The sequence below is a fragment of the Musca domestica genome, unplaced genomic scaffold (assembly GCF_030504385.1).
Source record: "Musca domestica strain aabys unplaced genomic scaffold, Musca_domestica.polishedcontigs.V.1.1 16, whole genome shotgun sequence".
NCBI classification, from domain to species: domain Eukaryota; kingdom Metazoa; phylum Arthropoda; class Insecta; order Diptera; family Muscidae; genus Musca; species Musca domestica.
The window spans coordinates 2,758,367-2,779,531 of NW_026712219.1; the positions used below are offsets into that span (position 1 = coordinate 2,758,367).

The 21,165-nt window shown below is 37.3% G+C and overlaps 1 protein-coding gene across 2 annotated transcripts in view; it reads right to left on the reverse strand.

The window, feature by feature from the left end:
* The window catches only part of LOC131801381 (uncharacterized), a 65,214-nt gene that overhangs the window by 25,021 nt on the left and 19,028 nt on the right, over positions 1-21,165 (reverse strand). The gene's annotated exons all lie outside the window — the stretch shown is intronic.

Sequence of the window (21,165 nt, forward strand, 5' to 3'; positions counted from 1 at the left end):
TCATTAAAAAGCGAGAGGCGGAGGAGAAGGAGGAGTAGTCATATCAATGCCATCCGCCATCCGCCATCACCAATAGTAGCACGGATGTGTGCGGGATGGATGCGGCTTTTTGCCCATGAATATAACGAAGAAGAAACACATGTTTTCATTTACTACATTTTCTTGAAAGCGTTACTCTTTGTGTGTGCTTCTTTTTTTTTTGGAGAACAGAAATGAATGAATGAATAAAGTTAGTATAACGGCATTTTATTTAAATACTAATTAATTTTCCAAAGCAGTTCAGGTTATGGAAACGTGTCTGTAATTGTCATAGTTTTCTTTTTCTAGAGTTTAAGATCTATAAATAAATGTGTGTCACATCGAAGGTATTCTACTAGAGACCAGAAGATTTTCGTCTATAGAAGACGAGGAGGTCTTCTTCAATAGAAGACCAGGTGGTCTTCTTCAATAGAAGACCACCAAGTGGTGTTCTTCAATAGAAGACCACCAAGTGGTCTTCTTCAAAAGAATACCAAGTGGTCTTCGTCAATAGACCGGGATATCTTCTTCTCTAGAAGACCAGGAGGTCTTGTTCTGTAGTAAACGAAGAGATCTCTTTCTACAGAAGACAAGTAGGCCTTCTTCTATATAAGACCAGGATATCCAAAATTTATAGGACCAGGAGATCTTCTTCTGCAGAACACCGGCAGGATTTCTTCTATGAAAGACGAAGGGCTCTTCTTTTCTTTAAGACGAGGAGATCTACTTCTACAGAAGGCCAGTAGGCCTTCTTCTGTAGAAGACAAGGAGATCTTCTTCTAGAGAAGACCACAAGGCTTTCTTCTAGAAAAAAACACAAAGTTTCCTTCTAGAGAAGACCAGAAAGTCTTTTTTAGAGAGGAATAGGAAGTCTTGTTCTGAAGAAGACCAATAGATCATTTTGTAGAGAAGAACAGGAAGTCTTCTTCTATAGTAGACAGGAGGCCTTCTTCTATAGAAAACTACGATGTATTTTTCTACTGAAAATGAAGAGGTTTTCTTTAATAGAAAACCAAACGGTCTTCTTCTAAACAAGACCAAATGATCTGTTCTGTCAGAAATTACCACATGGTATTCTATAATAAATCATAGAAAGATAGTCTGTTTTAAAAGTCTCAAAGGTTGGCTATTTTTTTTTTTCTTTTCTACGTTCTTTCTACTTAAGATTCTTCCAGAATAAAAATAAAGATTTTCTTGCGTGTCATTATGAGCCAGTTAGCCCTGCTGGGAAACAACCAATTATGTGAAATGCCCAGGTCCACACACACCACCTACCTGCCCCGATGATGATAATAACAGCAATTTGGCAGCAAAAAAACGAATTACATTGTTTTGCATGCTAGCATATTTTATAATTTATTATTGTTTTTAACCACTGACTCTGCCAAGTTCTACTTCGTGCTGTCGATAGAACCTGACGCTCATGCGTAAAAAAATTTCAGCAAAAGAAAAATATTTTCATTATACGCATTATTATTCCACCTACTGGCTACATGATACTGTTATGACCATAACACTGGTGAAGAATTGTATATGGACATATCGTAGATTATTAAAAATTTGAATAGATTTCATTTGTATCTATTAGTCTCTTCTTGTATACATATGGAATTAGTAGGTCATTGGGATGTACCATACCAGATCTACATAGATTACAGGGTGAGATGACTACTGTCATTTTTAAGCCACTCGTCCGTTTTTAAAATTATTACCTGGCGTACAAAAGCATTTGGTGAGAATTTTCCAGAAAAAAATTATTCGTGATTAGTGGTGAGCTGAAGAATTTGTTTTTTTCCGATGAGAAAACATTCGTTGTCCAGCAATTTGTAAACAAATAAAATGATCGTGTTTACTTGCCATAGAGGTCAGCTGAAAATGTGCACCTTCGATTGGCCACCAGAACTCAAGCGTCGGCCATAGTGAAGATGTGGGCCGCCATAACAGCCGATGATCGCTCTATGCTCGTAATAATCGACCGTGGCAACAGAATAAATGCCGAATATTATCGCGAAAATACTCTGGAGGGTGTATTAAAGTCTTGGGCACGCAAGCATTCCAACAAGACTCAGCACCATTGTACTCAGCACGCGCCACCCAAGAATGGTTACAAAATAATTATTACAAAATTCCTCTCTTCATTTCCAACGCACAATGGCCACCAAAATCTCTGTATACCGGATCCGTTGAACTATTGTGTCTGGAGTATTTTAGAAAGCAGGGTTGTCACTAAAAAATACCAAAGTGTCGACCACCTCAAGCAAGCGCTTCGCCGGGAATGGGCCAAAATACCGCAACATTCGGGCGGCGTGTGACGGTTTCATTGGCCGTTTGAAGACCATAATTCATTCCCAAGGGGACCAATTCGAACAAATCTAAACTTTTTCTTAAATTTGATGTTATTTCCGACATTTTTTCCTTTAATTCAATAAAATTTAAAAAAAAATGTAAAAATTGTGGCGTTTGACTTTATTGCAGTTTTTTCATCTCACCCGTAATTATTCAAAATTTTGTCCCTATATGGGGGAGATGCCAAAAGGAGTAGTCCGATCTCTACCATCTTCACACCAGATCGTGCTTAAGTTGAAGTATTGGGATGTGTGAATTTTTAAAAGAATCGGAGGCTCATTTCTCTTTTTACGAGCTTCACTGTTGTTCAAAATTTTGACCCGTTGTGATTCAGAAAGAGTATGCCGATATATCCCATCTTCAGACCAGATCTTTTGTTAACAAAACAAGTAAAAAAAACTTTAAGTTCGGCCGGGCCAAACTTTTAATACCCTCCACCTTAGGGTAAAGGAAACATTAGAAGAAATGTGGCAAAAACCATTAAAATGTCGAATATCGGGAGGTATCGTTATATGGGGGCTATATCAAATCGTGGACTCATACATGCCCATTATGACCTACAAATACCAATTTTCAGACAAATACGTGAAAAATGTGGCAAAAATCATTAAATTAGCGAATATTGGGAGGCACCGTTGTATGGGGGCTATACCAAAACGTGGACCTAAAATTACAATGACTCGCCACACAAACTGGGACCCATTATGACCAACAAATACCAATTTTTAGACAAATCCGTGAGAAAATTTGGCAAAAATAATCAAAATACCGAATATCGGGAGGTACCTTTATATGGGGGCTATACCAAAACGTGAACCTATACATACAATGTTTCGCCACACGAACTAGGACCCATTATGACAAATACCAATTTTTAGACAAATCAATGAAAAAATGTGGCAAAAACAATCAAAATACCGAATATCGGGAGGCTATACCAAATCGTGGACCCATACATGCAATGTTTCGCTACCGGAGCTGGAACCCATTATGACCAACAAATACCAATTTTTAGACAAATCCGTGAGAAAATTTGGCAAAAATAATCAAAATACCGAATATCGGGAGGTACCTTTATATGGGGGCTATACCAAAACGTGGACCTATACATGCAATATTTTACCACACGTACAGAGACCCCTTATGACCTACAAATACCAATTTCCCTGAAAAAACGTGACATAAATCATCAAAATATGGAATATCAGGAGGTACCGTTTTATGGGGACTATAACAGAACGTGTCTGTCTATGAAAATATGTCTCATTTTCAATACCAACCATCCTAGACACAATACAAATTGCTCTGCTAAATTTTGGCGCTCTACGTCAAATAATGTGGGCTGTATCGTGATTTCAACAGACAGACAGACGGACAGAGAGACGGACATCGTTAAATCGACTTAGAATTTTATGCTGATTATGAATATATATACTTTAGGGGTCTAGGACGAATATTTAAGGATGTTACAAACGGAATGACAAAGTCAATATACCCTCCTTTCCAAGGTGGAGGGTATAAAAATTAGGATGTGTGAAATTCGAAGACAATTGGAGTCTTATTAAACATTTTATAAGATTTATAATTGTTCGAAATGTTGAGCCTCTGTATGGGAGGTACTTTATGGAATGGGCCGATATTGTCTATTTTAACACCTTACCTAGCACTGGCAAAAATATTCGGTTGTGCAAATTTTCACAAAAGCAAATGAACCTTTCTCTTTCAATGAAGTAGATTATCTCCTTTGTAAAATGTTGGCCTTTTGTGGGGAGATACCAGAAGTAGTGGACCGATTTTATTCATCTCCGATTTCAACCTAAGTTTGGCCATAATATTACGATATACCAAATTTGGACCAAAACGGATGCTCCCTTCGAGAGTTATCGGACGCACCAGCCAGACAGACGAACATCTTTAGATCGACTTTAAATGTCCTGAAATGGATCTAAAGCCGTTATTTCGATAAGGCACGTTTCGTATGGCTGAGAGTATAAAATGCTAATTATGTGCATAAGCTGACAAAACGTAAATAAATGTTGACATTTCATATGACATTTCCAATAATTACCATCTGTATCTATTACCTTGTTCTGCACTGTTTGTTCTTCTGTACGATATTCTGTGATCTTCATTTTCGTGTGGTTGCACCCAACACAAGGGCGCGAAATGGAAATTACAGCAACCGTAAATTTAGTATCTTAAATAGCAAGAAGTAGGTAGCAATGACCACACAACAGCAACAACAACAAAGAACATCGAAATACTTTTAATAAAACCAGAAGTAAAATGAAGCTATTGCAAAAGAAGCAAAAACAACAACGAAAATTCATATGAAACATTTTTTGCCGATTCTTTTACTTGCCACTTACTTCAGTGTGGCTGAGGTTTCCAGATGCCCACTTCGTTATTGTGAATGAACAATATTGGCCATTCATTCGCAGTCGCATGTGAGTTGGCGGCATAATTATATGCGATTATTAAAATTTTACTCAACGCTCAGACACTCAGAAAGGCATTTGCCAGGGAAGATATGGCGTGAATCGAAATCACGTGTGCAGTAACAGCCAACAAAATACCCAGATCGCCATGTAACGAAGAAAAACACAAATTCATGATATCTTCTCTGTGCGCTGCGGAAAAGATGAATTCATTTGCACATTTTCGTTGGGGCTACTTGAAATACGGATCATTTCTAGGCCAGATATCAAAAATATGACTTTGGGTAATTTATTTTAACAATGCGCATATTTGAATATGATTATGGTAAAATGTTTCCATTTAATGTTTCAATGTTTTACATTGACCTTCTTGTTTGTTTGTAATACATATATGGAAATTATGTGCCATTGAAAAACTTAGGACAAGGCTTATTTATGGCAAAAACTAAAACAGGGCAGAAAGTTTCCGTTGTTTTATTGGCAGATATAAACTTGCAAGCTATGATCATTTCCTGGATGTAATAAAGTAATATTAATAAAAACAAACAGGCAAAGGCTATAGATGTGCGGGGCCGACCATGTGATACCCTACAACACTACAATATGTTAGAAGCCCCCTTATGTCTAAATCCATATTGGAAGATTTCGCTTTTGAAATTAGGATTTTGACTAGCGACATTTGCCCAATATTTATGCACTCCGTCGGGCTGTTAGTTGTTGTAGGCCATTTTACAGCTAAATATAATTCAATGGTCATCCAAAATGCCAGAATTCTTCCCTGTCCTTAACTATCCTCACAGGCGTGTCGATTGGCTTCAATTGTGCGATCGGAAAATATTTCTGTTTTTGGTTAATTTGAACCCCTAAATATTTTGCAATCATCTCCAAAAGCAAGAAGCCCCTCCGTACCTCCAAATTTAGACTCATCCATATGATTTGCTTGTATACGATATTTGGCTATATTCGTCAACGAAATCAGCATAAAAAAGCCAGAAGTTCGCCTTTTGTGTATTTCGGATATCGCCTGTAACTAATGCTGGTATTTTTTCACACAAAATTAGTGGTCGATTGTACGCGCTGTCCTAAACTCTAACTTTATGCGAGATTTTTTGGTTTCTATGTGTGACCTTTATAATAACTGCAAAATCAGGAACATTTTTAGTTGTTGGTCCATTCAAACCCCTAATATATTGCGGACATCTTTGAAAAAAATAGACCTAGCTCATTTGAGCCCAATCCTACCATTGTGAAAATTTTCGTAAGGATCGGACGATATTTGCAATACTTATATAAAATCCCTTACCTGTATTGTAAGGTGAAAAAATATTACAAAATATTATAAGTCAAATTGAAAAATCGCATGCGATAAAAAATATGAAAAATTAAAAATACGTCACAAAATCTATATTAACATCATTATTGATACCTTTTTATGCGATTTTTTTTAGATTTTATACTTTTATGTTAAGAGGGCATTCTAAATTGACAAAATTTGTCGAAATCGGTCTAGCCATTCTTGAGATATAAGCATTCTAACTAACATCCCCTTCCTTTGTATATACACATTGTATATATTTCGCTATATATAACCGATATATTTACTATCGGAATCTACGAAACGGTCAGAACCTGTTCGTCTATTTGTGATTTCGCCGGGATTAAAAATATTCGCGGTTTAATAGCAAATTTGACTTTTATTTAACACAAATGTTATGGGTTTTTTTACCCATTAAATATTACCCGATGACCATCAAAATTGGAAGGCTTCTCCCCAGCCCTAAGCTCTAGCCTAATGCTAACTTTCGCTTTGATTGGTCTATAATTGCGACCTGTAGAGCAACTGCAAAATCAGGATTTTTTCAGTTTTTTGGTCCATTTCAACCCCTAAATATTATGCGATCATCACCAAAAGAAATAGGGTTCTATTCTGACCCACCTCTATTCCAAATTTCGTGAAGATCGGGCCATAATTGCGACCTGTAGAGTGATTACAAATTAACATGGACAGACGGACAGACGGACGGACGGACATACATAGCTAGATCGACTCAGCTCGGCGAGATAGAAAGATCCATATATACTTTCCTATGTGGGAAACCAATATTTCTAGGTGTTTCATAAGATTTGGCCCAATCAAACTTATAATACCCCCAACAAATAGTGTTGTAGGGTATAAAAATGTCATAATGGCTTTATAAGAATGTTCTTGAAAAATCAGATATACGTTTTTTGACAGGATAACCTCAAAATTATTCTCACAAAAATCCATGATTTTGGACAAAAAATCTAAAAAAGTGTCTCGTCAAAACACTGCTATTTTAGGGGTCATACAAATCTTCAATTCGTAGGGTTAGAATTGTTGTGGAAAGTCATAAGTAAATATACAATTCTGATCAGGAAATGCAAACAATTTTCCTAACAATTTACGATTTTTTTCCAGAAGGACTCTGTAAAAATATTTCCCAATAATCTTCAATTAGAAATATAATTGAAAAGTGGTAGCAACTGACCAAATTTTAACAACAAGGATAGAAACAAGTAAAAAAAAAACATTAAGTAAACATTAAAGTTGTGTTCCAGAACCTGCAAATTAGTACTAATTAGCACTAATTCTGCTACAACGCGTTCCCTTACTCCAAAAACTAGCAAAACTTGCTGCTCTCTCGAGAAAAAAATGGCGCTGAGTGGTGCACATTTCTGCTTGTTTTAGCTACATGAATTTGGCCGAGCAGAAATGTGCATATTGTAAATTTGACATTTAATTGGCAGGGCTAACAAGGTTGAAAAATGTATTGATACATTTCAATAAAGAAAATGATCAACTTGAAAACTAAAGGAAAAACTAATATTTGCCGTGCAAAAAACAAAAAGAGAAAATATAGAGCAACTGATTTATTCACTTTTGGATGATTCCAGCAGTGAAGAGGACTGGCTGAATGAGAAATCGGATTATTAATTATTATTATAATTTATTAATTTTAACTTATCGTCTTCAATACTCATTTTTTTAATGTTGGCGCTCTTTTCAGTAAGGTTTCACCAGTCCGATTTAGGCTGTTTACTTTTGGAATATTGAATTTTGACATTTTATCGCATTTCTGCTAATTTTCCGTTCCCTTATTTTTTGAGCAAACCTAAATGAGAATGACATTTCGAACTGTTCTCTCTTCTGCTGGTTTTACTACTAAAAAAGTACTGGAACACAACTTAAGTTACCTTAGTAAAGGAAACATTAAAATCCATTGTGTCCCACAAATATCAATTTTTAGACATATTCGTGGGAACATGTCGCAAAATCAGCAAAACAGTAAATATCGGGAGGTACCGCTATATGGGGCCATACAAAAACGTGAACCAATACATACGATATATTCCGGCAACGGAGCTAGAACCTATTAGAACACAAAAATACCAATTTTTAGACTCATCCTCATCAAAATACCGAATATCGAGAGATACCGTTAAATGGGGACTATACCAAAAGAGCCAAAAAGGACGGATCTCCTTTTCAATTTGGGGATGTTACAAACGGAATGACAAAGTTAATATACCCTCCTTTCCAAGGTGGAGGGTATAAAAATTGGCTGACATTAGATGGTGAGATGAAAAAACAGCAACCAATTTCAGACTGCTGTCATTCCCAAGACACTCCTTGTCCGACAGCTGTTAAAATTATTCCTGTGACAGCTCATTTTATTGTTTACAAGTGTACAAAAGCATTTTGGTGAGATTTTCAAGGTGGAATTCAAGCGTGATAGTGTGAATTCTTTTTATTTGGCTGTGAATAAATCTCCGTGATACTGAAAGCGTAGCCCGACGTCAAGGAAGTGGACGGAAGAAAACAGCAACATCAGCAGAAATGGTTCGAATAGTAAAGAAGTGGACGAAAAATGGCTCGTGAGCTGAACATATCGCAATATTGCGTTCGGCAAATCTTTAAAAATGAGCTCGGGATAAAGCCATTTGAATTCCAAAAATTGCAAGAACTTACACCGCAACAGAAAGGAAATAGACTCAAAAGAGCTAAAAAGTTGCTTCGCTTGGCCGAAAGTGGTGAACTGCCGACTTTGGTTTTCTCCGATGAGAAGACATTCTTTGTCCAGCAGTTTTTAAACAAACTAAATGATCGCGTTTACTTACCAAAGAGGACAGCTGAAAATGTGCACCTTCGGTTGGCCACCAGAACTCAAGTGCCAGCCGTGGTGGTGGTGTGGGCCGCCATAACAGCCGATGCTCGCTCTCCGCTCGTACTAATCGAACTTGACATCAAAATAAATGCCGAATATTATAGCGAAAATATTCTGGAGGATGAATTAAAGTCTTGGGCAAGGAGACATTTTGGCGCAGACCTTGGACATTCCAACAGGAATCAGCACCTTCGCACTTAGCACGCGCCACCCAAGAATGGTTACAAAATGAGGTTCCTCGTTTTATTTCCAACGCGCAATGGCCACCAAAATCTCCTGATACAGGATCCGTTGGACTATTGTGTTTGGAGTATATTGGAAAGCAAGGTTGGCATAAAAAACCCAAAGTGTGGATCACCTCAAACAAGCGCTTCGCCGAGAATGGGCCAAAATACCACAAGGCAACATTCGGGCAGTGTGTGACGGTTTCATTGGCCGGTTGAAGGCCATAATTCATGCCAAAGGTGACCAATTCGAATGAATCTAAACTTATTCTACAATTTCGATGCTAATTCCGACATTTTTTGCTTTCATTCAATAAAATTTAGAAAAAAAAATGTAAAAATTATGGCGTTTGACTTTGTGCGGTTTTTATGTCACCCTGTATATTCATGATAAGCATAAAATTCTTAGTTGATTTCACGACGTGCGTTCATCTGTCTGTTGTTGAAATCACGATATAGCCAACATTATTTGACGTAGAGCTTCAAAAGTTTATGCTGTGCCTAGAATGCCTGGTATTAAAAATATGATATATAGGTCCAGGTTTTGGTATAGCCGATCCAGGTATATAACGTATATCCAGTATTTTGATGATTTTCGCCACATTTTTTCGTGAATTTGTCTAAAATTTTGTTGGTTATAAGGGGTTCTTATGTTGATGATAAGGGGTTCTAGCTCCGGTGGCGAAACGTTGTATGTATAGGTGTACATTTTTGTATAACGGTAACTCCCGATATTTGGTGTTTTGATGATTTTTGCCACATTTTTCCACGGATTTGTCCAATAATTGGTATTTGTAATTCGGAAATAGGTTCTAGCTCCTATGGCGAAACATAGTATGTATATGACCACGTTTTGGCATAGCCGCCATAGAACGGTACTTCCAGATATTCCTAATTTTGATAATTTTCGCCACATTTTTTAGCGATTTGTCTAAAATTTGGTATTTGATGGGTTCTAGCTCCGGTGGCGAAACGTTGTATATATAGGTCCATGTTTTTGTATAGCCCCCACATAACGGTACCTCCCGATATGCGGTACTTTGATAATTTTTGTCAGATTTTTCCACGAATTTGTCTAAAAATTGGTATTTGAAGGTCTTAATGGGTTCTAGCTCCGGTTGCGAAACGTTGTTTGTATAGGTATATGTTTTTATATAGTTCCAATATAACGGTACCTCGCGTTATTCGGTATTTTGTTGATTTTCGCCAATTTTTTTTTTTTTTTTTGGTTTTTTAGAAGTTCGGTAGATGGCAATCCTTGAAGTACAAAATTGTCCATAGAGGTTCCCGTTTTGGTATGGCCCCCATATAACAATTTCCTCTTTTAAGGCCTGAGTCGTCGTCGGCTTTTTTCGCGTAAACCATCGACTTCAAAAAAAAAAAAAAATCTAAAGGTGTTAGATCGCACGATCATAGCGGCCTATTCTGGCCCCCATAAATAACACAGCCGGGAAATGACTGATGCAACAATTGAATTGTTTCTCTGGCTGTTGATATCTATTTCTTCAATTCCAGGCAAAACAAGTAAGCAAAGGCTATAGTCGTGCGGGGCCGACCATGTGATACCCTACAACACTACAATATGTTCGAAGCCCCCTTATATCCAAATCCATTTTGGAAGATTAGTCGATTAGTTTTCAATTGTGGCCTATAGAGCGACTACAAAGTTAAAAAAAAAATCATTTTTTTAGTTCATTTGCACCTTTAAATGTTGATCTTAAGAACAAAATGCAAAATGTCGTGAGGATCGGACTATAATTGTGGTATGCATATAATAGCCTCAAAACGTAGTGTTGGGGGGTGTAAAAATTTAGAGAATTTACAATTCAAAATTGTAAGTCAAATTGCATGCTATAAAAAATATGACAAAAATTGAAACAAATTGACATACGAAATTAGATAGATAGATAGATTTCTGTCCACTCCTAAACTCTAACTCCAAGTAAATTTTCGCGTCGATTGGTTCATAATTGTGGCCTATAGAGCAACTGCAAAATCAGGAAATTTTTCTGTTTTTGGTCCATTTCAACCCCTAAATATCGTGCGAACATCTCCAAAAACAATAGGGTTCTATTCTGACCATAATCCCACCTCACTTTTCAATTTCGTGAGGATCGGTTCATAATTGCGACCTGTAGAGTGATTACAAATAAACATGGACAGACGGACAGACATACATAGCAAGGTCAACTCATAGGAAGATCCATATATACTTTATTATGTTGGAAACCAATATTTCGAAGTGTTACATAATTTTTGGCTCAATCAAACTTATAATACCCCCAAAACATAGTGTTGTAGGGTATAAAAGTGGTTAGCATTTCAAGATACCGATTTCTGATTTTACGATTGCATTTGCATCATTTACATATACATTAATATTGTGGCTCTTTCAAAATATTTGTTTTAATTTTGTTGTTAATCAGTTCTCGGCCATTAAAATCAATAACAATTATATTTCCTCACACCTACCATGAGCTGAAATGTTTTCGGAAATTATATTTAAGATACATGAGTGACGTCAAAATTCCAAAACTTATAAATTATTTACACCGCTAATGTAACAGAAATTCTCATTGGAGGATGTGGATAGAATGAAATGGAATTTCAATAAAAATCAAGTTCAATTAAGCAATAAAATACATTTAAAATTCTCAATGAAACTATTTTGCAATATTCAAATGTAAAGAAATTTTTAATTAATAATTTCCGCTTATATTAGTCACAAAAATATTCAGTGGCAATTTTGTACTCATGCTCTCACAAATTAAATTATTAAAGGAGAAAAGGAGAAGCGCTACCCTTATGTCACACAAACACAACATAAAACACACAAAATCGCCGCCTCTACCTAACTTTATTTACACAATTTGCCAACGTCTTCGACTCCCATATTACAACTTCTAATGTCTATTTGGGAATTTTCCTAAAATTAAGAAAATTATTTTCCCTTCATAATTCATGTGATGTTTAACTAACAAGCGTACGAAAGGAAGAAAAAAAACCAATTGTCAATTGTCGCAAATGTCAACATTCCATATCAAAGTGACAGACACACACACACACATCATGGCCAGAATCATAAACAAATAAATAACCCCCCGACGACGAACCAAAAGAACGATTGTCTTTAGAAGTTAAAAACAATAACAACAATATATGTATGCGTGTATGTTTGGTTTGTTACAATTCTACTCTTTTTCGGTTCATCCAAGTCCATTCAGTCTGCTGTGACTTCCGTATTGTCTGGCTAGGTAATCGCATTTTCGTCTAATGATGAACATGGTAGGTAAAACACACAAAAAAGTGCTCCAGCTTTGTGACAAAATGCAAAGTAACTTAAGTGACAATTTAGCAGTGCATTAACATCTTTTGTAATTTTTGACAATATGTGACAGATGTTGAAGGGGTGTTAGGAAAGATTTGCAATTTTGTTGGCATTTCCAATCCAAATACTGAACGAAATATTGGAAATGTATTTTGTAACGAATCAAATTTGAACCAAGCATTTGAAGCTAAGATTGAGAGACATATGACAAGAAATTTTCTTTGTGTCCCAAATATTGAATAACAAATATTGTGAAACGCTTCAAGCTACCTGAAATTACATAATCTATTGGATTTTAGGGCTATATTGAGGTATTCAATGGAGTTTGTAAAACCTACAGGCTTACTATGGGAAGTAGAAGACATTCGGGTCTTATAGAGGATGTCTAGGCCCTATAGACGAAATATAGATTTTCTATGGCTCTGTTCCATGGCATATATAACATCTCCAAGTCGTCCAGAAGTAGATCTCCAGGTTTTCAACATGGAAGACTTCCAAGTCGTCTATGGCAAATATAAGTCCATAAGGTCGCTAATGTTGTCCATAACACCTCCTAGTCTTCAATGTCGTATAGAAGACTTCCAGGTCATCTTTGGCATATGGAAGATTTTCAGGCATATAGAATATATCCAGCTCTATAGCACATGGAATACCTCCAGTCAGTCTATAGCATACAGGGTGAGATAAAAAACTACAACAGAGTCAAACGCCTTAATTTATAAACCACAGGGTTGCCCACATTCGACGGACCCATGATTTTTTTTTAAATCAAAGAAAAAAATAAAAATTTGGCGGTTGGCAATGTTAATCATTTAATTTGTTCCAAGTAGATTTGTTTACATCAATTTTTGAATATGATATCACTCAAATGGCCGCCTCTGGCGTTGATGACGTATTGTGCCCTTTTTGCTGCATTTTCCATCGTTTTTGCCAACATTTCGGCCGGAATATCGGCTATTTCTTCACGAATGTTGTCCTCGAGCTCTTCTACGGTCCTTGGCTTGTTAACGTAAACCTTTGACTTCAAATATCCCCACAAGAAGAAGTCAGGCGGCGTCAAATCGGGCGAACGCGGTGGCCGGTCCAAATAACCACTTTTCAACATCAAACGGCCCGGAAACAAATTCTTCGAAAAATCGATTGTTGAAACCAGAACTGCCTTATACGCTTTCGACGAATAATTGGCATCACAAAAGTGGTCATCATGTCGCGATAACGCTCCGGATTGATGGTAACAGCATGGCCATTTTCATTTTGGAAGAAAAACGGCCCAATGACCGTTTTCGCACTAACGCCGCACCAAACTGTGACTTTTTCGTCATGAAGAGGCACTTCTTGAATCTCCTGAGGATTTTCAGTGGTTTAAAAACGGCAATTTTGCTTATTTACGGTCCCATTCAATGTGAAATGGGCTTCATCGGACATTATAATTTTGTACCAAAATTGCTCGTCATCTTCAGCCATTTCGATGACTCTTTGGGCCCATTCCAATCGACGAGGCTTGTCCGCGGGCAACATTCTTTGCGTCAATTCAATTTTGTACGAGAACAAATGCAAATCAATGCGAATAATCCGTTGTAAAGTGGACCGAGCCATGCCCAACTGCTGAGAACGGCGTTTTTGGGATGTTCTTGGGGACCTCTCAACACTGGCTCGTACGGCAGCGATATTCTCGGCCGATCGCCTTGGTCGACTTTTATATGGCTTCTTCGGATTAGAAAGAGCTTTACCAGTAGAACATTTTTCGTATAAACACTTAATGGTGTTTTTAGAAGGCGCACTTCTCACATTTTTTAATGTTTTAAAAACACGTTGAGTTTTCACAATTGACTTCTTCTGTTGAATTTAAATTTCAACTATTTCAGAGCGCTCGCATGGTGTGTATTGGTTCATGGTAAAAATCTTCTTGGACTGACGCTTCAAACGCGGTATGTCATTAAGCGATGTGACATCTCTGTCAAAAGTTATGGCGTTGCCAGATGGGTCCGTCGAATATGGGCAACCCTGTATGTGTTGGAGGTATTATAAGTTTGATTGGGCCAAAAATTATGTAACACCTCGAAATATTGGTTTCCCACATGGGAAAGTATATATGGATCTTTCTATCTCGCCGAGCTGAGTCGATCTAGCTATGTATGTTCGTCCCCCCGTCTGTCTATGTTAATTTGTAATCACTCTACAGGTCGCAATTATGGCCCGATCCTCACGAATTGAATGGAGGTGGGGTTATAGTAAGAATAGAAGCCTATTGCTTTTGGAGATGATTGCATAATATTTAGGTGTTGAAATAGACCAAAAACTGAAAAATTTCCTGATGTTGAAGTTGTTCTACAGGTGCAGTTATAGTCTAATCGACGCGGAAGTAAGCATGGGGCTGGAGCTCAGGACTGGTCAGAAGCCTTCCAATTTTGATGGTCATCGGATAATATTTAGTGAATAAAATAGATCCTAGCATTTGTGTTAAATAAAAGTAAAATTTTCCATTAAACCGCGAACATTTTTAATAACGGCGAAGTCACAAATAGACGAAATTTTGTGTGAACAAATACCAACATTTCCATTCTATCGAAACGCTGAAAATAACTTACAGGCGAATATAGCCAAATATCGTAGACAAGCAAATCATATAGATGAGTCTAAATTTGGAGATACAGAGGACCCTCTTGCTAAACGAACCAAAAATAGAAACATTTTCCTGATCACATAATTGAAGCCAATCGACACGCCAGAGGCGAGAGTTAACAACAGGGAAGAATTCTAGCATTTTGGATGACCATTGGATTATATTTAGCTGCAACTAACAGCACGATGGAGTGCGTAAATATTGGAAAAATGACCCTGGTCAAAATGCTAAGGGTAATATCTGGGCAGTGCTCCGTAAAATAATTTCAAAAGCGAAATCTTCCAAAATGGATTTGGATATAAAGGGACTTCTAACATATAGTAGTGTTGCAGGCAATAACCTTTGATTACTTGATTTTTTAATTTTATTGTCGGAAATGTCGGAAATATCATCAAATTTTAGGCTACATTTAGAGTTGTTCGAATTGGTCACCTTTAGCACGAATTATGGCCTTCAAACGGCCAATGAAACCGTCACACGCACTCCGAATGTTGCTCTGCGGTATTTTGGCCCATTCCAGATGCAGCGCTTGCTTGAGGTGATCGACACTTTGGTACTTTTCAGTGCCAACCTTGCCTTCCAAAATACTCCAGACACAATAGTCCAACGGATTGTTATCCGTAGACTTTGGTATCCATTGTGCGCTGGAAATAAGACGAGGAACCTCATTTTGTAACTATTCCTGGGTGGCGCGTGCTAAGTGCGATGGTGCTGAGTCCTGTTGGAATGTCCAAGGTCTGCGGCCAAAATGTTTGCGTGCCAAGGCTTTAATACACCCTCCAGAACATTTTCGTGATAATATTCGAAATTTATTCTGATGCCTTCGTCGATTAATATGAGCGGAGAGCGACCATCGGCTGTTATGGCGGCCTTTTTGGCAAGTAAATAACTCTTTTTTATTTTGCGGTGTTACTTCTTGCACTTTTTGGAATTTCAATGGCTCTACCCCGAGATCATTTTTCAATAATTGCCAAATGGAATATTGCGATATGTTCAGCTCACGCTTCTTTACTTTTCGTCGATTTTTTGACGTCAGGCTACGCTACCAATATCACGGTAACAATCGATGGTACGATACGCAGAAGCTTTATTCACATTTAATTGCTGGAGTGCTCTTACGATAGTCACTTGTGGTTCTCCAGTTAAATTTAAAGAAATCACACTATCGCCCTTGAATTCCATCACGAATAACTTTTTTTCTGGAAAATGCTCACCAAAACACTTTTATAGGCTTGTTAACAATATAATAGGCTGTCACTGGAATGACAGGAGTCTGAAGTTGGTTGCAGTTTTTCCTTCTCACGATGTATAAGTCCTTAAAGTCACCTATGAACACATCCACGTCCTCAATATTGGCATAAAAGACTTCCACGTCGCCTTTTGCATATAGAATCGTTCATGCCATAAGGAATGCATCCAGCCAGAAAGCATATCCAATCTGTTTATAGCATATAGAAGACCTCTAGGTCATCTATGGCAAATGAAAAGCAACTAGGACGGCATATAGAAGACATCCAAGTCTCAAGTAGAAGACATCCAGGTCGCAAGTAGAATACATTCAGGTCTTATAGACGAAATCTAGACTTTCTATGGTCTCCATTCAAGATCTCCAATCTGTCTATTTGTTCGTTTATGACCTAGAAGACCTCCACGCCCTCTATGACGAATAAAAGACATTCTAAAAATCCTTAATGGTTTAGGTTCATCCGATTTCTTCTAGTTGAGACTCAGTGTTACAATTTTTAACTCCTTTGCAGCCGTTTATATATTTCAAACCTTTTGTTAGTTACCACCATTTGCTCTATATCTCTCCCCCTCAACCATACATATCTATACTCGTATGACATTTGAACAATTTCTCATTACAATTCCGAACGCAATTATGTTGTATTTCACATAATAATTTGTCTAAACATGAAGTCTTCTTTACCAGTTTTCCATTGTTTTTGGATAATTTGAGCAAACTGGAGTAGCGAAAAAAAACAACAGCAACAAAAATTGTCGGGGGTGATTTTTTTTTTTTGTAAGCATATTAAAGAAATTAAGTGAAATTATTTAATGCTTTCATGCTCATTGTTTTTGTTGTGGTGTTCGACCAAAAAATATTCAAATTATAATCGTTATGTAATAAACGTTGTGCTAACCGCCGGGTTGTTAAAATAAAAACGGAGTGTCGGCATAAATTGGATTTGGTTGTTCAGGGGGTTATCATTAACCACTTTAAAATCAAAGTGTAACTGTGACTAAAACTGGCAGAGGTATCGAAGCCCAAAAAAATTACTCAATTATGAAAAATGTCAGACAAAAATGGAAAAGTTATTTTAAAATAAATTTTACATAATGCAGAACAAGATAGAAGACCTATATACCCGACGGAAATCGTATAGAAAATAGAAAACCTTCAGGACTTCTATATGATATAAAAGACCTCTAAGCCTTCTACACCAGATAGAATCACTCCAGGCCTTCAACACCAGATAGAAGTTCTCCAGGCCTTCAATACCAGATAGAAGTTCTCCAGGCCTTAAAAACCCTATAGAAGCCCTCCAGGTCTTCTATACCATATAAAAGTCCCATCAGGCCTTCTATAGAAGAAAGAAGGTATCCAGGCTATATAAAATCATGGTCTTGTATACGTAGGAAACACATCAGCCCTTTCAGACAAAAATTCAAAAGTGTTTTAAAAATACATTTTGAGATAAAAGATCTATATACGAGATGGAAATCGTATATGAAGTAGAAGGCCTTAAGGGTCTTCTATAGGGAATATACGACAGTTCAGGTCTTCTATATGAAATTGAAGCCTCACAAGGTCTTCTATATGATAGATCTCCAGGTCTTCTATACGAGAGAGAAAACCTCCAGCTCTCCTCTAGGAGATAGAAAATACCTCCAGGTCTTCTATACGAGATAGAAGACCCCCAAGCTCTTCTATACGAGATAGAAGACCCCCAAGCTCTTCTATACAAGAGAGAAGACCCCCAAGCTCTTCTATACGAGATAGAAGAGCTCCAACTCTTCTATACGAGAAAGAATAGCTCCAACTCTTCTATACGAGAAAGAAGAGCTCCAACTCTTCTATACGAGAAAGAAGATCTCCAGCTCTTCTATACGAGAAAGAAGAGCTCCAAGCTCTTCCATACGAGAAAGAAGAGCTCCAAGCTCTTCTATACGAGAAAGAAGAGCTCCAAGCTCTTCTATACGAGAAAGAAGAGCTCCAAGCTCTTCTATACGAGAAAGAAGAGCTCCAAGCTCTTCTATACGAGATAGAAGAGCTCCAACCTCTTCTATACTCTCTCAAGCTCTTCTATATAGAAGAGCTCCAAGCTCTTCTATACGAGATAGAAGAGCTCCAAGCTCTTCTATACGAGGTAGAAGAGCTCCAAGCTCTTCTATACGAGATAGAAGACCCCCAAGCTCTTCTGTACGAGATAGAAGAGCTCCAAGCTCTTCTGTACGAGATAGAAGAGCTCCAAGCTCTTCTGTACGAGATAGAAGAGCTCCAAGCTCTTCTGTACGAGATAGAAGAGCTCCAAGCTCTTCTGTACGAGATAGAAGAGCTCCAAGCTCCTTTATACGAGATAGAAAAGCTTCAAGCTCTTCTATACGAGATAGAAGAGCTCCAAACTCCTCTATACGAGATAGAAGAGCTCCAAACTCCTCTATACGAGATAGAAGAGTTCCAAGCTCTTCAATAAGAGATAGAAGAGCTCCAAGCTCTTATATACGAGATAGAACAGCTCCAAGCTCTTCTATACGATATAGATAGAATATCTCCAGGTCTTCTATGCGAGCTAGAAGACCTCCAGGTCCTCTATAGGAGATAGAAGCTCTTTTATATGAGATAGAAGACCTCCAAGGCTTCTATTAAAGATGGATCTTTTTTTCTATTCGAGAAGATCCCCCAGGATCAAAAACGAGGTCTTTTTGGATCTTCTAAAGGGCAATATCTTTTTTAAACGTTTTCTACTGGTCCCAAGGGGCCTCAAGGTCTTCCCAAGAGCCCAGAATATATGTTTTATTAAAGAAGCTGACATCGATGTCAATGTTTTGATGTGTGAAAACTTAATGCTGATACCATTTATTAATTGGCCTAGTATTTTACTTTGATAGCTTAGAACCAGATAATGGGGTTAGGGTGTCATGCTTGAAATGGTGAGCTGTTAAATGCGACACATAAATCTGTAACTAATAATGTGTATAAACTACTGCATCCAAAACCAGTTGCGATTAGGGTAGAAAAAAGTCTTGACCCATAATAATTGCTTGAATACGCAAAGCGAAACAATATTTCATTACTGGACACATTTGAGAATATATTGCTTGCCATCACAACGAACAGGTGATTATCGTACGATTTAATTTTGTTTTTATTTTTTGCATGTTTATCATTTTTAATTTATTTTTTTTACTCTTTCGAACAAAACTACAATAAATAATACTTGGTTTTACAAAATTAAATTAAGAACAGTAATTGAATTGCCGCAAAAAAAAGAGAGACACAAAACCTGCGAGCCAGTTAGCAAAATGACCGGCTCGAAGTGATTTTCATGTCAATGACTCAAAACATAAACATTCCGTCATGAAAATGAAAATAAACAAAAAAATCGCTTAATGTCGTTAGCAGCTTATTGTTGATAGTAGCTTCTGACTGTCTGCCTGTCAGGCCAACCATCCATCAAAAATGAAAATTAAGTGATTTTTTGCATGAAATTGGAATCTCAGAATATTTAACCGACTCAAACCAAAAAAAACTGAAATTCAGTTATTCAATATTGCCTCGAAAAGAAACGTTTAAAGGAGATATGATTTGCCTTGTCATGATACTTGCTGAACGTGCATATTTTATTGTCAAACATATGTTTTCTTTGGAATCAACAAAAAATTATGCATTTTCAATGCACAACGACCTTTCCATGCAGTTCAGTAGTATATGTGTGATAACTTGTATCTCAATTCTAGTCTTGGAACTCATCTTCTATTGTTTTCTGCTGATATCAAAATTTGTCATAATTCTATGTACTTCCTTACTCTTGAAGCTCAGGAAGACAGCTTACGGAATTAGGGATACAAACACAAGGCAATGTTGCATTCTTGGTATTACAAATTGATGCACGTGTATTAAAGTACAGGGTGAGATGAAAAAACTGCAACCAACTTCAGACTGCAGTCATTTCTAAGCCACTCGCCGGACAGCTTTTAAAAATTACTCCAGTGACAGCTCATTATATTGTTTACAAGCTTACAAAAGTATTTTGGTGAGCATTTTCCAGAAAAATGCTATTCGTGATGGAATTCAAGCGTGACAGTGTGATTTTTTATATTTGGCTGGAAAGCATTTAAATGTGAATAAATCTTTTGTGATACTGGCAGCGTAGCCCGACGTCAAGGAAGTGGACGGAAGAAAACAGCAACATCAGAAGAAATGGTTCGGAAAGTAAATAAGCGACTTAATCGAAACCCGCGTCGCAATGGCCGATATATATTCAGGTATTCTATACGAGAGAAGGTACCTCCATGTCTTCTACCTGGGTTACCAGATTTGCTACATTAGGGTCTTTCATACGAGATAGAGCATACCCAGGTTTTCTGCACAAAATAACGGACCTCAAAATCCTATTTACGAGATAAGGAGGGTGAAGGACCTCGAGGTCCTCTATGCATGATAATGGATTTCCAGGTATACTATACGAGGTCTTAATATGAGATAAGAGCTCTCCAGGTCTTCTATACGTGTTAGAGCACTAAAAGATCCTTTTTATGAGATAAGGTATTTTCAGATCTTCAATACGTGTCTTAGGGGTCAAATATACGAGATAAGGAACCTTAAAGGTTCTCTATAGGAGATTAATGACTTAAAAGTCCTTATAGGAGATAGATGACCGAAAAGTCCTTTATAGAAGCTAGATGACTCAAAAGTCATCTATACGAGATAAAGGACTAGAATGTCCTCTGCACGAGATAGAGGACTAAAAAGTCCTCTAAAAGAGATAAAGGACCT